The sequence below is a fragment of the Eptatretus burgeri genome, chromosome 13 (genome assembly GCF_056783735.1).
Source record: "Eptatretus burgeri isolate ZD-2024b chromosome 13, Ebu_testis_v1, whole genome shotgun sequence".
Lineage (NCBI taxonomy): Eukaryota > Metazoa > Chordata > Myxini > Myxiniformes > Myxinidae > Eptatretus > Eptatretus burgeri.
This window is the reverse complement of record NC_140973.1, coordinates 49,725,551-49,747,673: the sequence shown is the minus strand read 5'-3', so window position 1 is coordinate 49,747,673 and position 22,123 is coordinate 49,725,551. Positions and strand designations below refer to the sequence as shown.

General features: G+C 42.9%; 1 long non-coding RNA gene across 2 annotated transcripts in view; it reads left to right on the top strand.

The window, feature by feature from the left end:
* The window catches only part of LOC147014438 (uncharacterized), a 73,175-nt gene extending 56,758 nt beyond the window's left edge, over window positions 1-16,417 (top strand). Inside the window, exons 3-4 of one of the 2 annotated variants that reach the window (XR_015050443.1) lie at window positions 2,841-2,926; window positions 15,673-16,417. This is a non-coding gene — a long non-coding RNA (uncharacterized LOC147014438). Of the gene's footprint in view, window positions 1-2,840; window positions 3,458-15,672 lie in introns of those variants that run through there. The other variant, XR_015050442.1, reaches the window with a different exon arrangement.
* The last annotated feature ends 5,706 nt before the right edge of the window (window positions 16,418-22,123 follow it).

Here is a 22,123-nt window from a genome sequence, read left to right as displayed (position 1 = left end):
ATAAATAATTTGACTCTTCCCATGCTCTTCTGGCTGTCTTCTATGCATTTCTGCCTGCGCTGCCAGTGCTTCATAGAATCTGCCCCATCATCAGGATGTAGTCTGTGGCCCTGCAGGTCGTCATTCGATCGCGAAGATCATCTGGCATTCCGGGGAAGTGAGGAACCAAACTGCCGTCGGGCTGGTGGGTCAGGCGCGTGATGAAATAGGAGTGTGGAAAGCCATCGGCGGAGTCTATCTCGGCCATGGCCGGCACTCCCCACCAGCCACCGCCAGGTAGGTCTGGGACAAGCAAGCCAAATCAGCATCCAAACGGGAGTCTTAGCAAGCGAAGCCCAATCCCACCTGGTTTGGTGGTTGGCAACACGCCCGACCTTCAGCGACGTCATGCCTCCACGGGGCATGAGCCCAAAACCACCCAGCTGACAAGGAGCATACAGGAGTGGTACCTGGGATCTGGCTCATGATGCCAGTCTAGGTGTGACATCCGGAGCACATTAGTGATCTGCGAAGCACAGTCAGGGCAATGCAACGCAAGGTCCCAGGCCATGGGCCTGAGCACCACCCACCAGGGGAGGTCTTTGCTATGCTCCACAAGATAGTGTCTAGTGCCAACCAACCCTTTTAGGGGGAAAGACTGGGCCCACCGGCCAAATGACAATACATGACAACGCACCTCCACATGCTGCGAGACCATCGAGGAAACTCTTGCTCTTGTAGTTCTGACCATTCCAGTTCGTTTATAAATATTGGCTGTCATACTCTACAGGAGACCTCTGGAACAGTCATCTGTCTCCCAGCGAACTGAGAAAACCTGTTTGAGGAAGATCCCATCGTGTATTGATCAGAGGTACTTGCCGACAGAGAAGTGGCCACCTGATTGGGTGACTGCCTCTGTGGAGGCTTGCTTGACTGATGGAGACCAAGAGGTAACCAGGTCATCCTCGTATATTCGGAAAGGCTGAAAGGCTAATGAACCGTCATCATCTCGGTACCCAAACACTCATCTCGTAGATGTTATTGCAGACTGCGCCAACCAGAAGTGTATCAGATTGGGGATTGGCCAAGATAGCGCGAGACTCATTACGACTCCCCCCCCCACACCCCCCTGCTCACTCAAGGCCTCTTCTCCATCTGGCCACTTAACCATCTGTGAGAGCCATGACCCACACCATCCAATCCGGGAGATGCAGCCCCTCTGCCACCACCAATCGAATGGCCTTACCTAGGTCTAGAAGAAGGAGGTCAGTGGCAGAGGTCATGTCAGCGAAAAGGATCATGCGGAGTCCAGTAAGGGGTGTGGAAACATCGACAATATTGTGCTGTCATGGTTGCCCTTTAACACCTGCACCAGCACCTGGTCCTTCCTCAATGAGGCTCGGACCTCGGTGTAGAAAGTATGCAGAAGGGCTGCAAGGGTTCCTGGGGGTCACATAATGACGCGGGCTTTCCAGCCTTGCTCGGATATTGCAATTACCTTGGCTCTTGGCAGAGGTGTCAAAGTCCAGCTCCGAAAGGAGCTGGTCCCATATCCTGCCAGCCAGAACATAGGCTTGCCAATTAGCTAAGTGGACACCTTCTGGCGGGTTGCTGTCCCATTCCGCCGAAACACTCAAATCCATACGCATCGTGACCTCATTCAGGAAGGTAGCGAGGCCACTGGGATTTCTCCAGGCAAGAGCCTGAGGTCGGAGCAAATGGATGTGGCTGGATCAGGGTCCTATTATGAGACCTGTTCTGGCGCGCAAACTTCCGTGCATCTGACAACAGGCTGGGGGCAGTCACTCGATCTTCGTGGAGGACCGTTTTGTGCTTCGCAAGTGCTTCATTCTCAACTGGTTGCGTTTTTGGTAAGGACCTGTCCAAGTAGTAAAATGCCAGTTATGCATCTGGTGACCTACAAAGGCAATCAAGGTCCCTGCAAAACAGCCCAAGCAGCACCTTTCTGCATGTTTGCTCTACCCCCCTCTCTACCCATACCACTCTTCCCTCCCTCCTCTTCACTCTCTCTCCCTATCCCCCTCAACATTCCCATCAGTGAAGTGATGGGTTTTATTTGGTAGTGTACATATATCATTGATACATTATAGAAAAGGAGGATGGAAAGTGAGAATTGACAGAAGGGGACAGTGAAAGGGAGAGTTTAATGACAGAGAAGATAAAGAAAGTAGAGTCAAGTGCAGCAGGAGGAACATGTCGCATAGATAAGGATAGAAAATCGTATCAACAAAGAACATCATACAATGGAAATATAAAAAGAAACATTCTCAGAATATACATTTACATTTATAAATTTAGAAACATGCATAGATCATTGCTACATGAAGGAAAGGAGGGAAAGTGGGGATTGACAGAAGGATGACACAGTGAGAGGGAGAGTACAATGATGAGAGGACAAGGAAAGTGGAGTCCAGTGCAGCAGGAGTAGAGGTACACGAATGATTTGGTTGTATAAATGTTAGGGAAGATGATATTCATTTATTAGCAGGACCAGTACTGTACTATATGTGAGTGAAGCCTGAAAATAATATTATCATGTGAAAAAACAATTTTTACCTTTGAATCCTGACCGACAATGTGTCGGATGTTTGAACTAACATGTATAAATATGTGACAATATCATGTTTTTTTTCAGAATATCATGGTAGACAATGTTCTGAGTGTATGTTGGATGTCTTCATCTCTTTCATTTCTTCAAGCAGGGTATGCAGACTGATGTACAGTTAACGACAAATCTGTATTTGAAAGCTGTATCATAGATAACAAAAGTACTGTTATAGTTGATAATGTATCTGGCTGAAAAGTTGTTCCAACATATGTTTGTGATGTGTTTGTCACAGATGATGCTCGATGGACCTGGTTGTGAATGTGTTATCTCTGCTGAAGACCAATGGTGCTGATGTTGGTGTGCTCAATGTTGGAAAAGGTTAGGCAGATCCAGTAGATAATGATGCTTGGAGTGTATTTTCCTGGTGCTTCTGTTCCCTGGCTCTATTTCAAGTTAAAGATTACTGTTTTCTTTGAGGCATCTGAAAAATTAAATAAGGAATAATGCGGCCGACTGGGGTGTGGGAGGGTCAGCAGAGGGTTTGGCTTTTAGCTCCATAAGAATGGACAACCCCTTGACACCTAAGCATATTATGATTATATCTAACATGTAAAGCTCTTTATAACCCTAGATTCATTGACTGACTCATTCTTCTTCTTCTTTTTTCGGCTGCTCCCGTTCGGGGTCGCCACAGCGGATCATCCGTATGATCCGCATAGTGATTTGGCACATGTTTTACGCCGGATGCCCTTCCTGACGCAACCCTGGTCGCCCATTGACTGACTCATTCACTGACTAATATTAAAGATCGAGACCTTCCGGTGACATAGAAAGCTGAAATTTTGCGTGCCAACGAACATTGAAGGCAGCACACTGGGAAAAACAAATCACAATCATCTGACAACATCCATAAATGCAAATATATATATATATATATATAAATAAAAATGAAAAGAAATGAAAAAAATGCAGGTGAATGAACCGAGACCATGGTGAAGGATGGTAATTTTGTGTGCCGACAGACATCGAAGCCAATACATCAGGAAAAATCACAGAACCGTCACAAAAAATCTATAAATGAAGATATATATATATATATATATATATATATATATATATATACAAAATAAATAAATGAAAAATCAAATGCAGGCGAGTGACTCGAGACAATGGGGAAACACGGTTCGTATGCTTACACAATGTGTAATCACACCTTGCTGGTGTATATATGTACAATGTATTCATATATGTATAAAATATATAATTTTTTTGCAAGACCAGGCTAGAAGTGTGCATGACGTGCAGAAAGGGTGGGGTACAATGAGAGATTGGAAATTTTTGTCTCTGAATATCCATCTTCCATCATGGAATGTGTCCTTGTACCTGTGTGAGTTATTAAACACAACCATGCACCGCATCCATTCCTGGTGATGAAAGCAAGGTGAGTGAAGGATGAAACAAGAATTGCGATGCTCGTGATGTGAAAATTTAATCTAAAAATCTCCTAGCAAAACTAAAATCAGTTCTGCCAAGGATAATGGCATTACAATCGTCACTATTTATCGAAGCCTGCATTTGTATATACCAAAAACTGCACCTGATCGTATATCATCAAATCACCAGCAACCACGGCTCTTTCGCTTCTATGAATGTCGATTAGAAACCAATGTCCATGCTGCACCGTTCATCGAGTATGGAATGTCCTGTGTCCAGTGAAGAAAAACGTTACAAGGTCGAGGTGATTCGAATAACAGCAGAGGAAAGGGAAGCAAATTGCCTTTTCAGGTTCTTTGGTTTGCTGCTAAGAACTTTCATCGCTTGATGAACTCAGCATTGGAAGGCAGGCAATTCACATTGCTATAAGCGATGGTAATGCGACTTCAATTTACTTCTGCCTGCATGAAAGTTACCGTTGCATGCCATACGAAATCAGCATTAGCCGTACGGACTCACTTATCTCTGCAAAATTTATTCTGGGGCCAGAATTAATAATTCCATCAACGGTAAGGTTTCATTTGGAGCGCAGCATCCGATAGCTGTTTGCCATGGCGCTCGTGCTGAGGAGCTCAAAGGAAGCTATCGCCTCTCAAATTAGCGGACAGGATGGCATGCGGAGATAAGCTAGGCCAATTCTTAGGCCTGGCAGTGTCCGCTTCTATGTCTGTGGTGACCTGCCCAGCGAGTGGGCCTGCGAGGCCAGAGCAAAGGCCTCCGCACCGTGGATTTGAGCCACCAGTCCGGAAGGCTGGCTGGAGGAACGCAGTGCGTGCCTGATAGCGAGGTCTACAGCTTTGGGAATATTTGCAACTTGATAAGACAGGAAGACTAATCACACTGGCATTATAATCAATGCCTCGTGTAGGCCACGCGAATGGTAATAATGAGCCTTAGCTTCAGGTGAAAAATTACCACATCCTCAAGAGAGGCATGAATTAGAATGTCCCAGTAGGCCCTTGGGCTGCCGAGGGTGCTTTAAACAAGCAAGGCTTCTCATTATTCCATTCAGATATTAAATTTCATCTCATCTGAATGCAAAAATAGGGCCTCAAAGAGCTCATCTTGCAGTCGTTTTTCGGGCTGATTTCCTCGCTGGAGAGTCCAATTTCTTCCAAGAAGGTAATTCACCAGGGAGGCACCACACAATCTGTTTGGAGTGCCAGCTCGTGCTCCAGACTTATCATCCCCGAAGCGGAAGTACTTTGCGACTTTTCACAAATTGTGTGCTCCCGCTTCCCAGGTGACCCCGGTGCATCTGCATCCCACGTGCGATTGTTTATGTGTCCAGATAATGATGGCGAAAACGCCGTCTCTGTGACATTCCCTTGTGAGTAAAAAGTCCAACTCCAACGAGGGAAGTAAGAATTTGCCAACTCTCATTTTCATCGGCATGTCGGGCCTACACCTGGCCTACATGGTGGATGCAGAAAACACATGGTACAGGCACTATCGAACAAATACAAAAATCAGCCATTATCATTAATTTGATTAATGGATGTGTCAATGAATGTTTGATTGGATAACAATAATTGCTGATGCGTTGTACGGCATATTAGGCCAAAATGAAGATTCATGCCGATTGCCGACAATATAATTATTGTAATGTTTCAGGCTATACATCGTATACAGTTTAAAGTTGCCAAGTTCAAAAGGCTAGTGCTTGTGGAGGCGTTTAATGAGATTCATCGCCGCAAGACACCCAGATGTACCTTTGGGAGATGAAGGTTAATGCTAATACGCAACTTCCCCAGCCGTCATTATCACCCAGACATGAAAATAAATGGAGCGGCGGCGATTCGCTCCGTCATTATGTGTGGCGGGTGTCTGGGGAGATGTGACAGATGAAACTTCTTTCGTTTCAAGTCCAAAAGTGACAAATTCAATTAAACCCACCGCAAAAAAAGGTGTCTTTACATTGGCACACCAGAGGCGATACCAACACAGATTTTTAAAGCCTTTCAAAACGCTGAGAGCCAAGTTCACCTTCCCGAACCGAGATTGTAAAAAGCAATATTTTTACCATCTATGATAATTGCCTTCTGGAAACTTCCTCATCGTTATGGTATTATTACAAAACAGTCAGGACGTGGGGCCTGATACCGTTTCTCGCATTATTACCGAGCTCACTTGTCAGAATTGGAATGCTAATGAAAAGAAGTAATCCTGAATCTTCCTTCCAAGGATAGTTTAGCCTCCTCTCATGGAGAGCAAAGCATCAGCAAAAGAGTTCCAAACGTTCTTGGTTCAAAAGCAGATCCACAATCATTAGCAGCTCAGGCAGCTATCTGGAAAATCGACTCAACTGCACAAGTTCATTAAGAGTGACACAGCCAAATCCAGAAATAACATCATGCTGCGCAAATATATCAGTCAGTTAACCCATTCATGATCTTCCAGTGAACATCATGCATACCGCGCAGTAGGTCTTCGGACACCGTCAAAGGGATGCTCTGGATTATCATTTTCATTTACTCATCTCCTTGGATTTTCATTATGAAATATATAGCATCATCTGATATATTTGATTGATAGTATTTAACCTTTATGGAAGGGAATAATTAAGCATCCAGTTTTTTTCACCTGCAGGCTGCAACCCCAACCAACACTACAAATGAAGTCACGACAATGGTCACACCGTCACATGCAAGTGTGCTTAGAAAAGAATGGCTGTACCCAGTGTGTTTTCCCACTCTCGACCTTCGATACAACTCATAAAAGCCAAAGACAACGAGAGCAGGAGAACATCGCGGCCATGCCGAGTCCCCCCGTGCAATGTTCCCTCACCCTCAGCCATGAGGATAATGCATGATTGTTTGTGCTCGCTCTGTATTGTGGCCAGGCTCATACAAAATGGCATATCCATGTTTTGTCGGTCAATTGACAAAAACAATGACAATTTGTTTTTCTTTCAGTAAAGCAGAAAGTCATGCAAGAAACTAATCAGGTCTCTTTGTTGACCGCAAACAGGATTGTTTCTTAAATGTCTCATTCGGCACACTTTACCAATAGCATCAGGAGTTGAGTTTGTATGTTGGATAGGGTACTGGCAGAGAATGACCCAAGTCGTTTTAAAATGTACTGTAGGATGAAAAACACCAACCAGCCAATGCTTGCAGATGGGGTGGCTGGTTTCATGACCCTCGAAAGGACGGCATACTCATTGATGCAACACCATGCCTGCGAAAAACCAGGTCAACCATTTATAACCATGTGAGAAAACAAACAAAAACCAGAAAGCTCAATTTGAAGTGTACTACCGCTGAGCTGTCCGGTTACTTAGCTTTTAACCTTTTCACTTCACACAAGAGACTACCTGAGTGAATCTGAAGTGTACTGAGCTTCAAATTTTTTTTTTTTTTTTTTACACAATGTCAATGCTTGTGGAAGAGAGAGCGAGAGAGAGAGACAGACAGACAGACAGACAGACAGACAGACAGACAGACAGAACGAACACCAACAGCAGAGGACAAAATAAAGGGAGATTTGGAGAAATAAGGGATGTGTAGAAGAATGAGGGGAAAGGAGGATGCATGGGTGGACAAGATGGATGATGTTGCAAATTCTCAAAAAGGAAAAACTGGAAACTTGGAAAAAGATGGACTTGGGGGAGATTAATGGCGGTTGAAAAAAACATCATAGTTGTGGATGGGGATGACCTGAGATGGGGGTGAACAGCTGTCTTGAAGCCCTGATCTTGTTAAACATTTGTGGAGAAGTATGACAAGACTGACCTCAACAAGAAGTGCATGGCATGTCAACCATGTTATGCAGATGAATGGATGCCATTGATGACAAGTTTGGACCATTTGGGTGAGGAAGCAATTGAGAGGTCTGATCATTTTGTCAGCACGTTTTTCATGATTTCTCAGGCACATGGGAAGAGTTTATAACCTTGGACATTTCTTATTGACATTGAGGTGATGATGAACAACTTTCAAAATAAACAGATGTTTGGTACTACAGAACTTTAATATGGATACAAACAAACACGACATAATAGTGACCGAAGCTTTTCGTGCTGCACTCCACAGGGTAAAAATCGCAGCAAGTGAAGAAGGAAGTGAAGGCGTGTGCTTTATAGTTTATACGGAGGTCTCAATAAGGTGGACGCTGATTGGTTCAACCGTAATGACGTCACGGTTAATCCGAACGCCCATTGATCGGCTCATCATCTTCACCTCGAGCTCCCATTGGCTGGAGCAGAGTTCCTCGATGATTGAGTTTGCAACCACATCCTGGAGATAGGGGGGATGTGTTTCCCCTAAGGTCCATTCACCATTTGTTACCGTACTTCTCTTGATGTTTCCATGCTGAAAGAGACACAGTGATCATACAAATTCCTTTTGACTCCCATTAATTTCACTCCACATGCCCGACACCACCAGACCGAATGAAGACAACAGCCATGGCAATATCCCATCTAGTGTGCTGAAGATATGCTGGATGTTCCGAGTTGTTCCTTACAGATCATCATATTCTTCTTTGACAATTACTGCTCCTACTTTAATGCCCCTTATCATTCCCACCTTGTGGGGTTGACTGGATAACTTTTGTTCACCCAAGTCTATCATGAATTATTTTTGTTTTTCTTAACATTATCGAGGTGATAAATGGAAGAGGTAGAGCAGAATAGAAAGGAACAAAATGCAACATTGGAACTCAACCATCCATGCTTAAAACTGCCAAGATGTGTGTCCTGTGCACAACAAACAGGACAAAATCAGTTCCTGCCAACTACTATCCAATCAGTATCCTCCCACTAATCAGAAAAGTCATAGTGTCCTTAATAGTGTTATGAAGAAGCATCTGGAAAGAAATAGCCCACTCACAAGTGCTCAGCTTGGCTTCACAAAGAATCACTTTTGCTCCAATCTAGGATCAGCTACAATCCAAACAGAGACATGAGAGATAAATGCTGGAGGAGAAGTGAGTGTCACTGCCATTGACATCAATACTCCATTCAATTGAGTCCAGAACCAAGGAGTTCTGATAAAGTTATGATGACTGGAAATCAAAGGGAAAATTTTCCAGTGGCTGGAGTCATATTAGACATGAAAGAAGAAGGTTGTGGTTCTGAGGAGACAATCATCACACTCGAGGGCATAGTTAAAGGTGTTCCTCAAGACCCTGGCAATATTTTAACCATCGATGGTAATTGAGTTCCAGAAACTTCCTCACCATTACATATTATTACAAAACACTCAGGACAAATGCCTTATACCGCTTTACACATTATTACCGAGCTTGCTTGTTGGATGCAAATGAAAATAAGTAATCCTGAATCTTCCTACCAAGGATAGTTTAGCCTTCTTTCACGGAAAGCAAAGCATCAGCAAACTGGTTCCAAACGTTCTGGGTTCAAAGGCCCACAATCATTAGCAGCTCAGGCAGCTATCTGGAAAATCGACTCAACTGCACAAGTTCATTAAGAATGACCCAGTCAAATCCAGAAATGCCATCATGTTAGTTTTGGACTATCTTCCCTCCATTACAAGGTCGAGTGTGGGATTATTTGCTGATGATCCCACAGTACGCAGCAACATTCATGATAATAAAACAGCACATTCCTACATGCAGTGAGACCTTAACAACAAGGTTCAGGTGTCATTGCATATGGGGATGTGCTGCAGCTGTGAGATTCATACATTTCACATACACATCAAAACGAGAAAGATTCAAGGAATATATATTTGGGAAGGTGTCTGTTTTGATCAATCAAGTCAAATGCCACAAATGGACAATAATCCCAAACCTATTGTTACGGGGCCGGGGGTCAACCATGAGCACGACCGCTAGATGGAGCCGCAAGCCGGCTCGACCGATCACCCGGAATGTAAAGGTCGTCGCCCGGATAACTCCGGAACTGACGGGTCCCCTATCGGACCGATCTTTGCCAATGGATAGGCCACGTGGGGTAGGGTCGATTGCCAACTTCAATTTACCCAAGTACCCACGTGGTCCGACTACCGGGGAAGTTCACCCTCGGCAGACTTTGTCCGAATTGAGTCGCTATCGCCGACTCGCATCCGGCGTAACCAAGCGGAATTACCAAAGTCGGGCCGGACCAAATGAACAAGTTACGAACAGAAATCCTCAAACACGCGTCATGTCGAGCCAATGCAAGAAACACAAAACGAGGTGTTACATTCAACAATGGGGGTTTATTTATACAGTAATCGGGGAACTCGGGAAGCACGCAAAAGCAGTACTATACTGAATACAATAAATGCAATGCAATCATTTACAGCACACAAAGCACTTAACAGTTCTCTACTTGTTAGACGGGCCCACAAACACACGTACGCACACACACACACCCAAGAAATGGTGGCTGATGCCTTTACTAAGGACTTCAGCTCGGAGGGACAGATGAGCTGAAACCCAGAACCTATCTCGAACCTCTTCACTTCGTGTGGTCTTCAAGCTGTTCGGACCCGGGCTCCAGTGAGGGCGAGCTGGATCCAATCCCCGTGAGCCGCAATCCTTCCCGAGCTCCAGCGGATCCCCTCGTGCTCCAGACCACGTGCTCGTGAGACGAAACACCGAGCCTTCCCGAAGATACGTCGCTTTCCAAGTAGAGCCAGCCGAACCAACATGAGGCCACGAAGCAGAACAAAGGCCGAACCAAGATAACTCAGAACCAGCATGACCCTTTGAACCACCGACTGCACAGCCAACTCGAAGAAGCACCAGCAGAACAACAACCTCAAACCAGCTCGAGCCCTTGAACCACCGACTGCACAGCCAACTCGAAGAAGCACCAGCAGAACAACAACCTTGAACCAACTCAACCACCCTTGAACAAGGCCGACACTCCTCGACCACCAGGCCGAAGAAGAACCACGACAACCAACCAGCCACAACCCCCTCTTCCGATGAACAACTCTCCAACAAGAACCCCCCAGAACTCCAACAAGACCCCCTGAACCCCCCAACAAGACCCAACTCGAGCCAAGCAGAGGGTCCCTTTTTATCCCTATCGCCCCCTCCCCCGCTCCCAGCGTGACTCATGCCCCGTGCGCCATCCCCCACACAAACGCGGGTGGGAGGGAGTTGTTTACGTCATTGCATCACGGGACGGCAGGGTTCTTCTTCCTCTTTGCAGAGGAGGGGGAGGGTCATTCTTCTTTGTGTTCTGATCGAACCCTAACTATCAAAATGAATCACAGCGCATTTAATCGATTTTTACCCATTAAACAATGGAAGGCGAGCTATCTATAGAACATGCACTTACCGAGATAACTGAGCTAAATGACCTGAATGATGAGTGCGATAATGGTTTCCAGATTCGCAACACTATTTAGAAACTCCTTTGAGATAAGTTCAAACCGGTCATTTAAGGATGAATTTGCAACTACTGAAGTCCTCCACTCCACCAACTATGCGATCAAAACATGAACTTGTTACATATGTTCCAGAAACCTTGTGGCTTCTACATTGTGATGATGAGGCAAGTGATTAATACTCGATGTTGTGGAATGCAGAGATAATTTGACCCATAATATCTGTATCTTCTCTATGTCCATTAATTGTTGCTTGAGATATTTAACCAATGTCTTCATCTGACGATATTAAATACGGCGATTCTCTGTGTGTGGGTGTCTACATCTGAAAATCATATAGTAAAACAGGGCTGGGCCAATCTCCACCAAATTTTGCATATATGTGTTGGTCATACCCAGGGTCAGGTCATGGGCACAACTCCCTACCCCCTCCAAGGGGGGAGGGAGATGACTTACAATTTTCACCTATACCGTGCCACAGTGCAAGTGGTTTACTGACCCCTGCTGCACAGGTGGGATTATTATAACCACTGCACAAAATATATTTGCCCCAGCTTCCCGACTCCCCCAGGCTGCTCCCATAAAAGTCATGCACAATGTGAATTTTGAAAATGGAGAATTACTCGATCTAATAATAATTAAAATTTTCACTACATTCTTATCTGTAAAACAAGAGCAAGAATTGCTTTGCAATACATGTCCCCATGCGTGGTTAGGGTGGCAGGCTTGAGATCCTCGGGTCCCAAATTCAAATCCTGCTTCACCGTTGAATTAATACCAGGTGGGGTTGACTCAGCCTGTTATCCTTCTGAGGTTGTCAAAATGAGTAACAGCTTGCTGGGATGATTGAACCATTCGAGTATCCTGTGTTGGAGTGGCGACCCATCCAGGATTGTGCCCAATAGCCGAGGACACTGCTTTGGCAGCACTGATGCTCTGTGTGGAGTATGGTCCCAATGGATGTATGGACATGTCCCCAACTGATGTGATATTTTCTCAATCCAACAAGTGAAATCCTTCAATACAGCGCGTGCGGTGAAGCAAATGAGTACACTAATGTTAAAATATGCAATTTATGCTTTTTCAGTTGAAAAACAATTAAAAAGCATACTTAATATTTGAAATGTAAAAATCTTGTTATTATTGTGATAAGCACCTTTATATATATGACAGAAGGAATGAAATTGTTCGATACAGCGTTGCAGGGAGCCGCAAAAGAATGATGGCATAAGAACTTAGCTTTCAGCGTTCGACGTTCGGCGCGAAATGCGATGGTGGGTGGAAGTGACGTCTTTCGTTCGTTCGTACATGAGGGGCGCGTTTCTTCGATTTTTTTCCGTCAAGCAATAAATTTAATGGTTTTCAAAAATATAACACATTAGTTTCACAAATTTCCATTGAAATACTCGGGTATTTCCATCAATTGTAGCCATTTCCGTCGAGGTTACGCACTGCTTCGACCGGACTGCCGTCATTGGCTGTCTTGAGGCACGTGGGGGGAGGGGATGGGGGGGGACACCGGAGACGTGGTAGACGACACCGGGGACATTTCAAACTCGGTGCAATTGTATACAGCGCACACGCTGTAAAAAGGGTATAACTGAGAAATTGATGAAACGTACTGAAACTAGAACTTGTTCTGAAACTTATAATAAAGCCATGTACCAAGTTTCAGTTGAGTATGTTAAAAGGTATTGGAAAAAAGTCTGAAAAACCACAGGTGAGACAGATGGAGATCAAACCGATAGTCCCCTCCGGTGAAACTGGTAGGAGACTAAAGGCCCAGTCACAGCTTGACGTTTTAGCCAGCTTATGCCGATTTTTGGAAAATTTGTCTAAAACGCTGGTACACGTCGAATACGTTATGGGTAAGTTTTGATAACATTGAGAGCACGCTGAAAAACACTGCCACATGTCGTTGTACGCTGGCTTTAAACGTTGTACTTTTCGGTTGTCCTCAAATTTTCCATGCTTGAAATTTTAAGACTTATGCCAGCGTATGACTCACACGTTCCGCATAACGCTGGCCCTAAGTTGTAGGCACGTCACGCGATCGTTGACACACGTCGACACGCGTTACTTGTAAGTTACTCATAAGTCGAAACATGTCGAGGTAATGTTTAGCATACCCGAAACTTATTTCTAACCTATGAGTAACGTGTTGTACTCACGTTACGCGATCGGTGACACACATCGACACACGTTACTTGTAAGGTGCTCATAAGTCGAAACACGTCGAGGTAATGGTTAGCGTCAGTGTTCCAGACTTCCTGGTTTTATTATTTTTTTTTTTCTTCCTTCCTTCGGTATGATGGTGATTTTGACACTTCGATTTCGAGTGCGGTTATAATAAAATATAATTAATAGGCTGTCACTCAACGATTTAAATCATAACTGCACTGTACACTGAACACCGTCATACCGAAGGAAGGAAGAAAAAAAACGGGGAGTCTGGAACACTGACGCTAACCATTACCTTGACGTGTTTCGACTTATGAGTACCTTACAAGTAACGTGTGTCGATGTGTGCCAACGATCGCATATCGTGCGTACAACTTATTCCCATCGCATGCGGAGCGTGTGTCATACGGCAAGTACGTCGTAAAATTTTCAACATGTTTAAAATTACAAGACGTTCTCCATTTAATACGACGTATGATAGTGTACTTTAGCGTTCTATTCACGAATACCAAACTTACCCATACCGTATTCGACGTGCGCCAGCATTTTAGATGCATTTTTCAGAGGTCGGCATACGCTGGCAAGATCGCCAAGGTGTGACTGCGATGTTGACACTTCCATTTCTGCGGCGGTTATGATTTGAATCGTTGTGAGGCAGCCTTTTAATAGGCTACGCCACGTCATCGTCGGCGATGCATGCAGCGCGCTATGCATAAGTTAGACTATCGTTGGGCATAGGTTGTGAAGGCCGACAACAGGTTCAGCATTCGTTGGTATAAGTTATCTGTAACACAACGAAACGTTCTGTGTCCGTTACTAATACGTTATGCATAAGACCAAGTCGTTATGAATCCGTCAGAATCTTTAAAAAAAAACATCAAAAGTTCAACGTAGGCCAGCGTTTTACATACATTTTAAAACGTTGCCATTGCTGGCTAAAACGTCAAGGTGTGACTGGGCCTTAACAAGCTGATAATGCCCATCAAGGGCAGGTGGTGGGATGATATGGAGTTTTCCTGAATTGTGATTCATACCTCCACTTGCTGCATCATGGAAAATATATCTAAATTAGGGTGCTTCTACTTGGACAACAACAATTCTGTGACAAAATGCACCGAATCAGGGCATCATCCAGCATAGTGAACCCTTTGAGAAAAGTCGACTTTTGACTGGGTTTAACTCAATAAATGGAGGAGTCAAGTGAATTTAAATAAGCAGCATTACAAATGATCATTAATTATGTCAACAAAATTTGGTGATGATGGAAAAAGCATGCAGAGGAAGGAAATAGGAAAATGAAACAGACACAGACAGACACCTTTCTTTTATTTAATTACATATAGATTGTAAATGTAACTTATCAATTCCCTAGTATTTGCTGTGCAAGCAGTCATCTTGTCTCCTATTAGCTATGCTGCACAAATGACATCACTTACACATTTGTGGACCCATGATCCCATGATTAGCAATGAAACAAAGTATATATATATATATATATATATATATATATATATATATATATATATATATATATATATATATATATATATATATATATATATATATATATATATGTCACAATTAATTGTGTTTTCATACATTTTTAGACTGAATTTTTCTTATGTTTAAGTGTTCTGTTTTTCCCATGGAGTGTTATTACCTCCACGCACATGAAATGAAAAGCAATTAAGTATATTGGTTCATTTTGTCTTCCTGTGCGTCTTACAAATGTCAGTTTTTTGATCGAGGAACAACTTAATTTAAATTGAATGTTATATTTTGAACACAAATCGGAAAATAAATCAGAGTATTTTAGCAGTACTTTGACTCAAAGTCATCCCTGATCATGCATGCTCAGAGAGAAGTGAGATAATTATTTTACTGTGTTTGCCTGTCTGGCAGTCAAACAAAATTGAAAATCATTCCAAACAGGAAACTTACTGTTTTTAGCAACGTCCTAAAGGACACAAACAACAGGCATGAAGAACTAAGGTGTGTCAAATAAGGTGGTGTAAAAGATGCTGCATCAACTGTGGTAAACTTCTGAACTTTTTTTTTCTATGACCTTTAAAATCTTTATTTTATTTCAATTGAATTATATACTTGAACACTGCAGAAGACAATTGCCTTTTTTGCCACTTTCAAAACCCTTTTGCTTTGCAGTACTTTACTTGGACAAAATATTACGGCATTTTACATCATCACAACCAATCAAATTTGCCACTCACAGACCCATACATGTCGTTGTTAAGCAAGATTGCGTGGGGTAAGGTGTTCTCCGAACTCTCTCGTTTTCTTTTATTATTTTTGTTGTTGGTTGTTGTAATTTTGCTATCAGTATTAGTCTCCTCTCATGAAACTCAAATTGTGGATACAGAAATATTATGCAATAATTTTTATCGTCTGAGCACCATGATGTCTTCAGGTGTCCACTGCGAGATGTTTAGGACAGCACACAACACATCTACTATTTACAACGTTTCAATCTCTATCTCGGTACACTCTAGATAAGATATCCGCCTTCGGGTCCTCAATGTTTCTTCAACGGTAGATGTCCGACTTCAGATGAAGGAAGTCAAGAGGGACCTGACAGCGCCTGACTTTTGCCACACCTTGTAGAATGAAATTGCTGCAGATGTTCAATTTCTCTCCGCTCAGTTCAGTGTATTAAACCTCATCAAATGCACATCGAATGCTTCCTGACTTACTGTGGTATAATCTTTATAGAAAAGCGATGCCATTTAATGAAAAATATTAACAGGAATGAGTTTGGCAAATCATGTTAATAACTCACAATTACCAAAGCACCCTAATTATCCAGTCACATTAGCTTTGATCCACAAGAGGTGCTATGGGCTCTCATTTTCAATGCACTTGCCTAAGCAGTGTGCAAAGAGAGTGAGGAGGGCATTCTACCCCACAGCTCCTTGCAGTGGTACTTCTCTATCATCATATGAGTGGGTGATTCACTGGAGGAACATTAGAGAATGGGGAGAATCATTGACATTCTAGTAACATTGTGGTTGACATTCTACTCATTCAATGGTAGTTTGTGAGATGTCAATTTAAGCCTCCATGCACATTTAAAAAATATATACAATTCTTTTTACAAAGTCAAGGCTCGTGGAAGAGCAAATCCTTTGTAAAGATGTAAGCTCTCCTCACAATAGTTTAAGATGGTTGTACTCATTTCTTTCAAATGTATAACATTTGCTTGCTTGTTGGAAGAAAAAAAAACAAGATTTACTCTCATTTCCAAATCACTTTCTCCAAAACTGCTTCCTCTTCCCTTTCTGCATTTCCTCTAATTATGTTTACCTTAACTACACAAGGGCCCACCCAACTTTGAATCTTGCTTAGCATTGGCCTGGTGAGCATTATCCACTGAATTGATGGCTCATGATGCTGGGAACCCAGTTGTGTGTCTTTTATCCATTCTCTACTAAAGGTGTCTTAATAAGAAAACTAAATTTTTTGCTCACCTGGAACGTAGTTCCGGGGAGCTTTTGGCATGGTGTGTCGTCCATCCGTCAGTCCGTCCGTTCAAACATTTGCAACTTATTGTCTGAAACTACACATACGATTTTGATGAAACTTTACCATATCCTTCATCACCCTGTACATACCAAAGTTTGTTCATGGCCATGGCATTAAAAATAAAAAATAAAAATAATAACAATAATAATAATAATAATCGGGTGACAGGGGTTGCCCCCCCCCCCCCCAAATAGTTATTTGCTTTCTTGTCAGAAAGTACACATGCAATTCCGATGAAACTGGACCACAACCATCATCACCCATGATATACCAAAGCTTGTTCATGGCATTAAAAATAAGCTAAAAAAAAATCAGGGTCTGAGGGAGTCCAAGGGGGGGGGTGGGGGTTACCTCCCAAAATATATATTTGCTTTCTTCTCTGAAACAACACATACAATTTCGATGAAACTTTACCACAATCTTCATCACCCATGATTTACCAAAGTGTTCACGATATTAATTAAAAAAAAAAAAATTGGGGTCTCGGGTGGTGTACGGGAGGAAGGGGGGGAAGGGGGTGGCCCCTTAAGATATGTATTTGCTTTCTTCTCTGAAACTACACACACAATTTCAACGAAATTTTACCACAACCCTCGTGATGTACCAAAGTTTGTTCATGCTATTTTAAAAAGTCGGCGTCGAATGGGATTTATGGGTGGGGGGCGGGGTTGCACCCTCCAAAAAGGTATTTGCTATAACACTGATTCATTGATACAATTTGCTGATTCTGTCCCACATTGACTTCCTCCTCAGTATCATTATTCTACCAGGTGAGCGGCCATGGGTATTGTCCTTATTTTGAGCTCACCTGGAAGGTAGTTCCAGGGACCTTATTGGATGACGTGTCACCCATCTGTCTGGCCCTCCACAAATACTCACAATTGCTTCTCTAAAACTACACATACAATTTCGATGAAATTTTACCACAACGTTCATCACCATGCATGTACCAAAGTTTGTCCATGACATTAACAAAATCGCGTCCCAAGGGCGTATACAGGTGTTGCCTCCAAAAATAGGTATTTACTTTCTTCTCATAAAATACAAATACAATTCTGATGAAACTTGAGCACAACCTGCATCACTGTGATGTACCAAATTCTGTTTGTGATGTGAGAGCAATTTATAGCCACCTGAAGACAGAAAAACTTTAGTTCAATACGAGCTGTTTATTCAGTAAAATAAAAGACACTTCTGTGCACAGAAGGAAGAATTCAGCCTGCGACATCGTTGCAAGCTGAACACTTAATTTTACATAGAATATTGAGTATATGTTTACAGTTTCACCAGGGTGTGTTTCGATAAGAGATGGAACTTTGTGGACTTTAAAATTGCAACATAGAAGGATAATTGGTCTGTTTTCGAGCTTGCTTATAGCCCCGGGAGAAGGTGTGGGGGGGGGGGGGGAGATATTGCTGGTTCAGATGGTCATCAGATCGATCAGGTTTTGCAAGGTTGTTTACGACTACAGAGGAATGTGTGTATTCTGCCCTCTCCGAGTTTTTCCAGCATATATTTATTAAATTCTTTCTCAAAGCACTAAATTAAGTTAATTTGCATTTTTACATTATTATAAATTCAACTAATAATCTAGTTTCCACAATGGCATTAAAAGAAAACAAAATCAGGGTCTGAGGGGGGCTACGGAGGGAGTTTATGGGGGGTTGCCCCCCTAAAGAGGTATTTGTTTTCTTCTCAGAAACTACACACGCAATTCCGATTAAAATTCACCACAACCTTCATCACCTGTGATGTACCAAAGTTTGTTCATGACATTGGAAAAATTGGGGTCTCAGAGGGAAGTAAGGGAGGTGGGAGGGGGGGGTGGGTTGCCACCCAAAATATATATATATATATATATATATATATATATATATATATATATATATATATATATATATATATATATATATATATATATTTACTTTCTTCTCCGAAACTACACACTGACAATTTTGATGAAACTTGACCACCACCTTCATCACCCATGATGTACCAAAGATTGTTCACACTATTAAAAAAAAAACATCCATAGGTATTGACTTTCTTCTCCGTTACATATTTTGTGGGTCATCCATGCTTCAGGCCCTGTCACACCTTGACGATTTATGCCTGACGTATGCAAAATTGGGCTAAAACGCCGGCACACGTCGAATACGTTATGGGTAAGTTTGTATACGTTAAGAGCACGCTGAAAAACACTGCCATACGTCGTAGTACACTGGCTTTCATCGTTGTACTTTGCGGTTGTCCTCAAATTTTAGCATGCTTGAAATTTTACGACGTATGCCAGCGTATGACTCACACGTTCCGCTACGCTGGCCATAAGTTGTAGGCACGTTATGCGATCGTTGACACATGTCGACACACGTTACTTGTAAGTTACTCATAAGTCGAAACACGTCGAGGTAATGATTAACGTACCTGAAACTTATTTATAACCTATGAGTGACGTGTTGTAGGCACGTTACACGATCGTTGCACACACGTCGAGGCACGTTATGCGATCGTTGACACACGTCGAGGCACATTACTTGTAAGTTACTCATCAGTCGAAACACGTTGAGGTAATGTTTAGTGGACCCAAAACTTATTTCTATCCAATGAGTAACGTGCTTTGCACCTATGTGTAACGTACCTGCAACACACATTGACGTATGTAGACGTATTTGATTGACGTCTTCCGGATGACCACAGAACTTACTGAACGTGTTTCTAATTCACAGCTACCATATAATGGCGTCCTCCGCTCCATGATTTACCAAAGTGTTCACGATATTAAATTTTTGAAAAAAAAATTGGGGTCTCGGGTGGTGTACCGGAGGGAGGGGGGGAGGAAGGGGGTGGCCCCTCAAAATATGTATTTGCTTTCTTCTCTGAAACTACACACACAATTTCACACACACAATATTGGCAGCGTTTAAAAAAGAAAAAAAAACAACAATAACTTCCGATATTTCGTCACGTGCCGTTTCGTCACGTCCGATTGCCTCTTCAGTTTGCTCATGTCTTATTCTTAGTTCCTCTTCTGTGAATATTTTCTGTTTGAGGATATTGTCACGTCGACGTCGAAACTTAAAAGCAAATGTCCAAATATATTTTAAAATTCGTGATAGACTAACAAATAAAAAACAACAACAACAACTTCAGATATTTCGTCACGTGCCTTCACGGAGCCAAGGAGAAAAAAAGAAAATGTGCCTTGACGGAGAAAATAAGTTTCGGGTATGCTAAACATTACCTCGACGTGTTTCGACTTATGAGTAACTTACAAGGAACTTGTGTCGACGTGTGTGAATGATCGCATATCGTGCCTACAACTTATGCCCATCGTAGTGAAACGTGTGAGCCATACGGCGAGTACGTCATAAAATTTTCAGCATGCTTGAAATTTCACGACGTACTAAATGTACCACGAAATATGACAGCGTACTTCATCGTTTTTCAGCGTGCTCTTAACGTATACACAACTTACCCATACCGTATTCGACGTGTGCCAGCGTTTTAGACACATTTTTCATAGGTCGGCATACGCTGGCCAAATCGTCAAGGTGTGACTGCGTGGTTGACACTTCCAATTTTCAGGCGGTTATGATTTAAATCGGCGTGCGGCAGGTTTTTAACAGGCTATGCCACGAGTTCGTCGGCGATACGTGCAGTGCGCTATGCCTAAGTTAAACTATCGTTGGGCATAGGTTGTGAATGCCGACAACAGGCTAAGCAATCGTTGGTATAAGTTATCTATAAGACAACGAAACGTTCTGTGCCCGTTACTAATATGTTATGCATACGACCAAAACGTTATGAATACGACCAAAACTTAAAAAAAAAAAAACTTCAGCGTATGCCAACATTTTACATACATTTTTATACGTTGCCATTGCTGGCTAAATCGCCAAGGTGTGACAGCGCCTATAGCAACATCTCTTGGAACAGAGAAATCTCATGCTCTTAGTGTCTTTCATGCTTTCACTGACTGTAACCAAGCATCAACAATTGTTGGTCGAGGGGAAACCTCAGCCTGGTCCACGTGGATGGCATATGAAGAGGTAACACGTGCATTCACATGCCAAGCATAACCTCTAACAGAAGAATTTGTTGTGATTGCAATGCCATCACACAAGGCTTTGTAATAATGATGTATAATCGAAACAGTGACTGCAAGGATGTAAACGATGTCCACAAAGTTATTTTCACACAGAAAGGGAGATCCTTGGAAAACATTCCCCCGACTTCATCTCCAGCACACTAAACAGGCCGCACACCAAGCAGGTCATTGTTATGGTCAATGTGAATTGCCCACTCCTGAGTTACCATCCTCTGGCACTGGAAACGCTCTGAAGACCAACATTGGGAACCACAGTAGAGCACACTAAAGAGGCACTTAAAGCCTGCCAGGAGCTTTTGAGATACGGATGTCAGGTTGACAAAGGATGCTGAGAATGTTTCAGGTGCATCAAAGCAGAACTGCAATGCTCTGCCCTTTGCAAGTGTGGTGATGAATGCGACCTTACCAATGGTTCCTTGGTTCTCTTATCCAGCCTCGACATGGTAAGTGCCCATGGGTATTGCCCCTATGTTTATTTAACAATCCTCTTCAGGAGGTTCAGTCATTCAAACTCTTGGGTCTCACTATCAGCTATGATCTTTCTTGGGCAAACCACATTTCAACATTGGCCTCCAAAGCTCACTGCTAACTGGGCATCCTCTGCTATACAGTCTTTCCTTGGCATACCTCAGCTATTATATCCACCTACAAGGCTTTCATCGGCAGCTTCATGGAGCATGATCTCTCCTTTGGGCTGGCTCCCTTGACTCACATCTTGTTCATCTCGATGCTCAGGAATCCAAGGCATTCACTCTCATTGAAATCTCCCACGCCGAAGCTGAGTCTGTGGGCTTATGACTTTGCCATCGCAGACTGATCAGCGGTCTCTCTGTCTTCTACCCCCTCCTCTCGGACCTTGCACCCTCTGCTCTGTCTGTGCTCTGTCCCACTAATATTTTTGCAGGGCCCTCAAGATCTGCCAGCAACCCCCTTCTGATGAGAGTGCCAAAATCAAGAATCACTACTCCC